We start from the raw sequence: 9289 nt of genomic DNA, 5'->3' as shown, positions 1-9289 counted from the left end.
CTCCTCTGTTGACATCTATCACAGCTCCTGCTGTGGCTAGGAAAGGTCTTCCTAGGATGATGCATTCATCATCTTCCTTCCTAGTGTCTAGGATTATGAAATCAGCAGGGATGTAAAGGCCTTCAACCTTTACTAGCACGTCCTCTACTATTCCATAAGCTTGTCTTATTGACTTATCTGCCAATTGTAATGAGAACAAGGCAGGTTGCACCTCAATGATCCCCAGCTTCTCCATTACAGAGAGTGGCATAAGATTTATCCCTGACCCAAGATCACATAGAGCTTTTTCAAAGCTCATGGTGCCAATGGTGCAAGGTATTAAGAACTTGCCAGGATCTTGTTTCTTTTGAGGTAGAGTTTCCTGAATCCAAGTATCTAGTTCACTAATGAGCAAGGGAGGTTCACTTTCCCAAGTCTCATTACCAAACAGCTTGGCATTCAGCTTCATGATAGCTCCTAAGTATTGAGCAACTTGCTCTCCAGTCACATCTTCATTCTCTTCAGAGGATGAATAGTCTTCAGAGCTCATGAATGGCAGAAGGAGATTTAATGGAATCTCTATGGTCTCTGTATGAGCCTCAGATTCCTTTGGATCCTTAATAGGAAACTCCTTCTTGCTTGAAGGACATCCCAGGAGGTCTTCCTCACTAGGATTTTCGTCCTCCTCCTCCCTTATGCATTCGGCCACTTTGATTAAATCAATGGCCTTGCACTCTCCTTTTGGATTTTCTTCTGTATTGCTTGGGAGAGTACTGGGAGGAGTTTCAATAACTTTCTTACTCAGCTGGCCCACTTGTGCTTCCAAATTTCTAATGGAAGATCTGGTTTCATTCATGAAACTGAAAGTGGCCTTTGAAAGATCAGAGACTATATTGGCTAAATTAGAGGTGTTTTGTTCAGAATTCTCTATCTGTTGCTGAGAAGATGATGGATATGGCTTGCTATTGCCCAGCCTATTGCGTCCACCATTGTTAAAGCCTTGTTGAGGCTTTTGTTGATCCTTCCAGGAGAAATTTGGATGATTTCTCCATGATGGGTTATAAGTATTTCCATAAGGTTCACCCATGTAATTAACCTCTGCCATGGCAGGGTTTTCAGGATCATAAGCTTCTTCAGAAGCTGCCTCTCTAGTACTGTTGGATGCATGTTGCAATCCATTCAGATTTTGAGAGATCATGTTGACCTGTTGAGTCAACACTTTGTTCTGAGCCAATATGGCATTCAGAGCATCAATTTCAAGAACTCCTTTCTTCTGAGGTATCCCATTATTCACGGAATTCCTATCAGAGGTATACATGAACTGGTTGTTTGCAACCATGTCAATGAGTTCTTGAGCCTCTTCAGGCGTTTTCTTCAGGTGAATAGATCCACCTGCAGAATGGTCCAGTGACATTTTCGAAAATTCAGAGAGACCATAATAGAATATATCTAACATGGTCCATTCTGAAAACATGTCAGATGGACATCTTTTGGTCAACTGCTTATATCTTTCCCAAGCTTCATAGAGGGATTCACCATCTTTTTGTTTGAAGGTTTGAACATCCACTCTCAGCTTGCTCAGCTTTTGAGGAGGAAAGAATTTATCCAAGAAGGCGGTGACCAGCTTATCCCAGGAGTCCAGGCTATCCTTAGGTTGTGAATCCAACCATATTCTAGCTCTGTCTCTTACAGCAAAAGGGAAAAGCATGAGTCTGTAGACTTCAGGATCAACTCCATTCGTCTTTACAGTCTCACAGATCTGCAAGAACTCAGTTAAGAACTGATAAGGATCTTCAGATGGAAGTCCATAAAACTTGCAGTTTTGTTGCATCAAAGCAACTAATTGAGGCTTAAGCTCAAAGTTATTGGCTCCAATGGCAGGAATAGAGATGCTTCTTCCATCAAACTTGGACGTTGGCTTTGTGAAGTCACCAAGCATTCTCCTTGCATTATTATTATTATTTTCGGCTGCCATGTCCTTCTCTTGTTCGAAAATTTCTGAAAGGTTGTTTCTGGATTGTTGTAATTTAGCTTCTCTTAATTTTCTCTTCAGAGTCCTTTCAGGTTCTGGATCAACTTCAACAAGAGTGCCCTTTTCCCTGTTCCTGCTCATATGAAAGAGAAGAAAACAAGAAAAGAAAGAGGAATCCTCTATGTCACAGTATAGAGATTCCTTTATGTTAGTAGAAGAAGAAAGGGGTAGAAGAAAGAAGAAGGATGGATTCGGATTCTTAGATGAAGAGAGGTGAAGAGAAGTGTTAGTAATTAAATAATTAAATAGAAGAAGAAAAGAGAAAGAAGTTTTCGAAAATAATTTTTGAAAAAGAGGTTAGTAATTTTCGAAAATCAAAGACAAAATATAATTAAAATTAAAATCTAAAACAAAAAGAATTTTTTTGAAAAAGAGAGGGATAATTTTCGAAAATTAAAGAGGGAAAAGTAGTTAGGTGGTTTTGAAAAAGATAAGAAACAAACAAAAAGTTAGTTAGTTGATTGAAAAAGATTTGAAATCAAATTTTGAAAAAGATAAAAAGATAAGAAGTTAGATAAGACATTTTGAAATCAAATTTTGAAAAAGATAAAATTTTTGAAAAAAGATAAGATAAAAGATAAAAAGATATATTTGAAAAAGATATTTTGAAAAAGATTTAATTTTAAAAATTACTTAACTAACAAGAAACTACAAGATAAGATTCTAGAATTTAAAGATTGAACCTTTCTTAACAAGAAAGTAACAAACTTCAAATTTTTGAACTAATCACATTAATTGTTAGCTAGTTTTTGAAAATATGATATAAAAGATAAGAAAAAGATTTTTGAAAATTAATTTTTAAAATTTTCGAAAATAATAAAAAAATGAAAAAGATATGATTTTTGAAAAAGATTTTGAAAAGATAAGATTTTTAAAATTGAAATTTTGACTTGACTTGTAAGAAACAACTAATTTTAAAAATTTTTGACCAAGTCAACCCAAAATTTCGAAAATTTGGAGGAAAATAAGGAAAAGATATATTTTTTTTTTATTTTTGAATTTTTAAAGAAAAACACAAAAATGACCCAAAACATGAAAATTTTGGATCAAGACACAAGATGCATGCAAGAATGCTATGAATGTCAAGATGAACACCAAGAACACTTTGAAGATCATGATGAACATCAAGACATAATTTTGAAAAATTTTTTTATGCAAAGAAAACATGCAAGACACCAAACTTAGAAATCTTTAATGCATGGAAAATATGAATGCAAAAGTGCACATGAAAAACAACAAACAACACAAAACAAGAAATCATCAAGATCAAACAAGAAGACTTGTCAAGAACAACTTGAAGATCATGAAGAACACTATGAATGCATGAAATTTTCGAAAAAATGCAAGAAAAATTTTAAAAGCATGCAATTGACACCAAACTTAAAAATTAACACAAGACTCAAACAAGAAACACAAAATATTTTTGATTTTCATGATTTTTTAATTTTTTTGTATTTTTATTAATTTTTTCGAAAAACATTTTTGGAAAAAACGAAAAATAAAAGAAAAATTTTGAAAAAGATTTTTGAAAAGAAAATTACCTAATCTGAGCAACAAGATGAACCGTCAGTTGTCCATACTCGAACAATCCCCGGCAACGGCGCCAAAAACTTGGTGGACGAAATTGTGATTTCTATCTTTTGAGCTTTAGCATATATTTACTCTTAGGGCACTGTTTATTCTCACAACTCCGTTCAACTAACCAGCAAGTGTACTGGGTCGTCCAAGTAATAAACCTTACGTGAGTAAGGGTCAAATCCACAGAGATTGTTGGTATGAAGCAAGCTATGGTCACCTTGTAAATCTCAGTCAGGTGAATTAAACATGATACTTGATTAGATTCAAAATAAAATAATAAAAGGAAATAATAAAAGGGATAGAATACTTATGCAGATTCATTGGTAGGAATTTCAGATAAGCGGATGGAGATGCTGTAGAGCCCAGGGACGCCTGCTCTCCTACTGCTTCTACTCAATCCTTCTTACTCCTTTCCATGGCAAGCTTTGTATAGGGGTTCATCATCAACTGTGGCTAATTTCTTCCTCTCGGGGAAATATCCTGTGCGGCTGTCACTCGCACAGCTAACCAGTCTGGAGGCATCACCCATGGCTGATGGCTACATCCCATCCTCGCAGTGAAAACTAATGCTCACGCACTCTGTCACAGTACGGCTAATCACCGGTTGGTTCCCTCCCCTACTGGAATAGAATCCCTCTTTTGCGTCTGTCACTAACGCCCAGCAGGTTACAGGTTTGAAGCACGTCACAGTCATTCATTACCGGAATCCTACTCGGAATACCACAGACAAGGTTAGACCTTCCGGATTCCCAGGATCCTACTCGGAATACCACAGACAAGGTTAGACTTTCCGGATCCTCATAAATGCCGCCATCCATCTAGCTTATACCACGAAGATTCTGTTGAGGAATCTAAGAGATATACATTCAAGCTCTTTTTCATGTAGAACGGAAGTGGTTGTCAATCACGCGCGTTCATAAGTGAGAATGATAATGAGGGTAATCTGACTCATAACATTCATCATGTTCTTGGGTACGAATGAATATCTTGGAATAAGAATAAGATAGAAACCGAATAAGAGAAAATAGAATTGCATTAATACTTGAGGTACAGCAGAGCTCCACACCCTTAATCTATGGTGTGCAGAAACTCCACCGTTGAAAATACATCAGTAAAAGGTTCAGGCATGGCCGAATGGCCAGCCCCCAAAACGTGATCACAGGATTCAAAATACAATCCAGGATGTCTAATACAATAGATAAATGTCCTATATATACTAGACTAGCTACTAGGGTTTACATGAGTAAGTAATTGATGCATAAATCCACTTCCGGGGCCCACTTGGTGTATGCTTGGGCTGAGCTTGATCAATCCACGAGTAGAGGCATTTCTTGGCATCAAACTCCAGGTTATGACGTGTTTTGGGCGTTCAACTCCGGATCATGACGTTTTTCTGGCGTTTAACTCCAGACAGCAGCATGAACTTGGCGTTTAACGCCAAGTTACGTCGTCATTATTCGAATAAAGTATGGACTATTATATATTGCTGGAAAGCCCTGGATGTCTACTTTCCAACGCCGTTGAGAGCGCGCCAATTGGAGTTCTGTAGCTCCAGAAAATCCATTTCGAGTGCAGGGAGGTCAGATTCCAACAGCATCAGCAGTCCTTTTGTCAGCCTTCTTCAGAGTTTTGCTCAGATCCCTCAATTTCAGTCAGAATTTACCTGAAATCACAGAAAAACACACAAACTCATAGTAAAGTCCAGAAATGTGAATTTATCATAAAAACTAGTGAAAACATCCCTAAAAGTAGCTTAAACTTACTAAAAACTATATAAAAACAATGCCAAAAAGCGTATAAATTATCCTCTCATCAAGCATGGTCTGTGATTCTGGTTTAAGTGTCACTGCATCTTTCCCTTATTTACTTGTAAGCTTGTCTATTTGTTTGAAGAAGGGAATGTTTTATGTTTTAAAAGAGCAGAGTAGGGCTCATAATGTGGAAGTGCATTCATGAATCTTTGGGGGTAGTCATAAGTTAGCTAAGTTGGTTCAACCACAAGGTTAGAATGATATCTATCTATCCTAAATGCTTTACTTTTGATATACCCATGAGATTAAGATAACAACAAGATCCTAATAAGAGAAAAGGGAAAGAACAATGGAAGTGAAAAACAAAAGAAAAAGAGTAAGCAATAAGGCTAGGCACCAATGGTGTACCCTAAGACATGTTTCTGTGGTGCTCCTGTGTGAGGGATCTACTTGGATGAATAAGCTCTTTGGGGTGCTTCATCACCTGGTAACTTGGGTTAACTAACCCGGGATTATCAGCTGAAAATCCACTACCAAGAGTAACCCTCACCACAGAGCATTTAGTAACCCAAAGAGGTGCTGGACACCAAGGTCTGAAGGAAATAAAATAAATAAACTATATGCCTGTGGTGTGTATGTATGGGGGAGATACTTGAGTAAGTAAGTCCTTAGGGGTGCTTCAACACTTAGCACCTTGAACCAACTGGTTCGGGAGTGTTGGCTGAAAGCTTATCCTAAAGAGTTGCCCCCTTACAAAACACTTAGCCTAAATAACACAAACAGCCCTTGAAATAACAATAAAAGGATCAATAAATACAGGTCTCATGGGACATAACAAAGTGAGTAATTTAGGAGATGATAAAGGTCTGAAAGCCATTAGTGGAATGAATCTAAGTTGCTATGCATGAAACCACCATAAAATCAGTAATATGACTTCCACAAGAATGACTCATTTCTCTGGAGATTCCATTCATCATTCTCTTGTTCCAGTACTTGCTTAGGGACAAGCAAGCTTTAAGTTTGGTGTTGTGATGCCAGGGCATTTTGGCCAGTTTCACTGACCTTTTCTTTACTGTTTTTAGGTAATTTCATGCATTTTCTTAGGAAATAAGTTAGTTTTGGGCAGATATTCACTCAGACCTTGATTCAAGCATACATTGTACATTTTACATTATTTCATGAGGATTTTGCATGATTTTAATGACAAAATTGTATATTACATTACCCATGACTTGGACTAGAACTTTGATGCACTCTATTGCTTGATTTCAGGACCAAAGGAAGCAAGGAATGGGAGGTAACTTGTAAAGTTAAGGAGAAAAGTAATTGCCAGAAACACTCTCAAAAGCCATCAATGCCCACGTTAAAGAGTCACGTTAACTAAGTTAACGTGAACTCTAACGTGGAGAAGAGAAGTAACAGAGAGGCAATTGCTCACAAATGGCCACGTTAGAAGCCACGTTAACCTAGTTAACGTGGCCTCTAACGTTAAAGGGGGAAGAGAAGCCAACGTTAGTGACACTCAACATTGTCACTAACGTTGGCCTAAGGTGCAAAGAGCCACGTTAACTCCCACGTTAACTTGGTTAACGTGGGGGCTAACGTAAGAGATGGAGAGTTGTCGACAACGTTAGTGACACTCAACATTGTCACTAACGTTGGAGCAACCACACAACTCCCAAGAGCCACGTTAACTTCCACGTTAACTTGGTTAACGTGGAAGCTAACGAAGAGGAATGAAGAATGAGCCAACGTTAGTGACACTCAACATTGTCACTAACGTTGGGATGGCTAAGAATGGCCACGTTAGAAGCCACGTTAACCTAGTTAACGTGCAATCTAACGTGAGACCTAGGGGCACACTTGAACGTTAGTGACAATGTTGAGTGTCACTAACGTTCTCGAAGGTTGGCAAAAGCCACGTTAGAAGCCACGTTAACCTAGTTAACGTGAGCTTTAACGTGAAGCAAGAAGGGGCACACTTGAACGTTAGTGACAATGTTGAGTGTCACTAACGTTCTCGAGGGCTAGCACGGCAAAGTTAAAAGCCACGTTAACCCAGTTAACGTGGGCTTTAACGTGAGGCAAAGGGGTGCATGGCAACGTTAGTGACAATGTTAAGTGTCACTAACGTTCTCGAACTTGTATTTTCACTAAATGTTAAACACCCATAACGTCTTGAGCAAAAGTCTCTGCCCACTTCACACTTTCTCTCTGCAAGTAAGCCAAGCCCAATTGAAGAAAGGAACTGCTTCAAGATCAAAGAACCAGAGGCCCAAAACTTGAAGAACTAACTAGAAGCTGAGAAGAGTAGTATATATAAGAGTAGTTTTGAAATAGAGAGGAGCTTTTGGGAGGAGCTAGCAAAAGAGAACTATTCTTTGTATCTACTTTCTTTGCACTTCTAGCTTTATGATGTATTCTCCATCTTTGATTTTGATTTCTAGAGCTATGAACAACTAAACCCCTTTCATTGGGTTAGGGAACTCTGTTGTAATTTGATGGATCAATACTAATTTTCTTATTCTTCTTCTATCTTTCCTTTTGATTTTACTTGAAAGCTTTTGATCTTCATCCAATTGGATAGTTATCTTGGAAAAGAAGCTATTCAAACATGGATCTCTTCGGATCCTTGAAAGAAGAATGAAGAGATTAGCTAGAAATGCTTTCTCATGCTGGACCAAATTGAGTGTGGATGGGTATGTGGCTATAACCCTCTAAGCATTTGATTTGGGAAGTGCATGTGGTATAATCAGTGACCACACTTCATCTCTTCTCATGAGCAATTGACCAAGGAATTGGCTATTGATCAAGATTTGAGAGATTGAATTGCAAGAAATTGTGATTCAATCACTTAAGATTGCCAAGGAGATCAATGAGTGCATTGATTGAGGAAGAGATGAAAATGAAATTGATCCGGAGAATGCAGCATCTCCTAAGCCCAATGAACTCCCCATTTCTGATCTTACCCATTCTCTTTATTTTCTGGAATTTACTTTTATGAGCAATTCCCCCATTCCCATTTACAATTCTGCTATTTACTTTCAGTCATTTACTTTCTCGCCATTTTAATTTCTGCAATTATCAACTCTATTCATGGATTCGCTCAACTAGATCATTCCTCTAATTAAAGTTGCTTGATCAATCAATCCCTGTGGGATTCGACCTCACTCTATTGTGAGTTTTTACTTGACGACAAATTCGGTACACTTGCCAAATGGGAATTTGTTGAGAGACAAGTTTTACCCCGATCAATTACTTATATGTCAAAAATACTATTTTCGACAAAACTTTTATTAACATATTTTTACAGTTAAAATAGTGTCAAAATTTATTTTTTTGACGAATTTTAATTTTTTTTGACACATAATAATCCTAAAAAATAGTCTATATTATTGTAGTGTTAAAAATAAATTTAAATAAATATTTTTGAATAAAATTTAATTAAAATAATTTTGTGTATTCTTTTGAGTATTAATTAGATTAAAAAAATTTAAATAGATAACATTGAAAAAAATTAAATTATATTAAAACACGTAGGATAATTATTTCAAAAATTTAGTAACTATATGCTAAAATAGTAATAATTTTAGAATAATACACGTATCTTATTTACACTGAATATGTGTATTTTTTTAAATTCTATATATCTCGTTTGTAAACATGAAACATGCAACACAAATTATATCTTATTTCGTTTACAATGTAAATGAGATATATATAATTTTATTTCGTTGATACTATAAACAAGATAAATAAAAAATACGAATTTATAAATAAATTATAAATTGTCTATATCTGTAAATAAAATATTTAATTTATTTATTAAAAAAATTCTAAAATTTTTGCGAGTAGTTATAGAGTCATTTCAGTGTTTAATAAACAAATATTTTGAAGATACTTGATAAAAAAAATGTAAAAACTAAAAAGCCATTGTTAGAAGATTAAC

General features: G+C 36.3%; 1 non-coding gene across 1 annotated transcript; it reads left to right on the top strand.

Annotated features, from left to right (window-relative positions):
- Positions 1–1451: 1451 nt before the first annotated feature.
- On the top strand, positions 1452–1555 carry LOC112763511 (small nucleolar RNA R71). Its single transcript, XR_003182888.1, has one exon. It is a non-coding gene; the product is annotated as a small nucleolar RNA R71 (small nucleolar RNA).
- Positions 1556–9289: the final 7734 nt, after the last annotated feature.

Source organism: Arachis hypogaea, chromosome 2 (genome assembly GCF_003086295.3).
Source record: "Arachis hypogaea cultivar Tifrunner chromosome 2, arahy.Tifrunner.gnm2.J5K5, whole genome shotgun sequence".
NCBI lineage: Eukaryota > Viridiplantae > Streptophyta > Magnoliopsida > Fabales > Fabaceae > Arachis > Arachis hypogaea.
The sequence above is the reverse complement of the archived record's forward strand: the minus strand, read 5'-3'. Positions and strand labels throughout refer to the sequence as shown.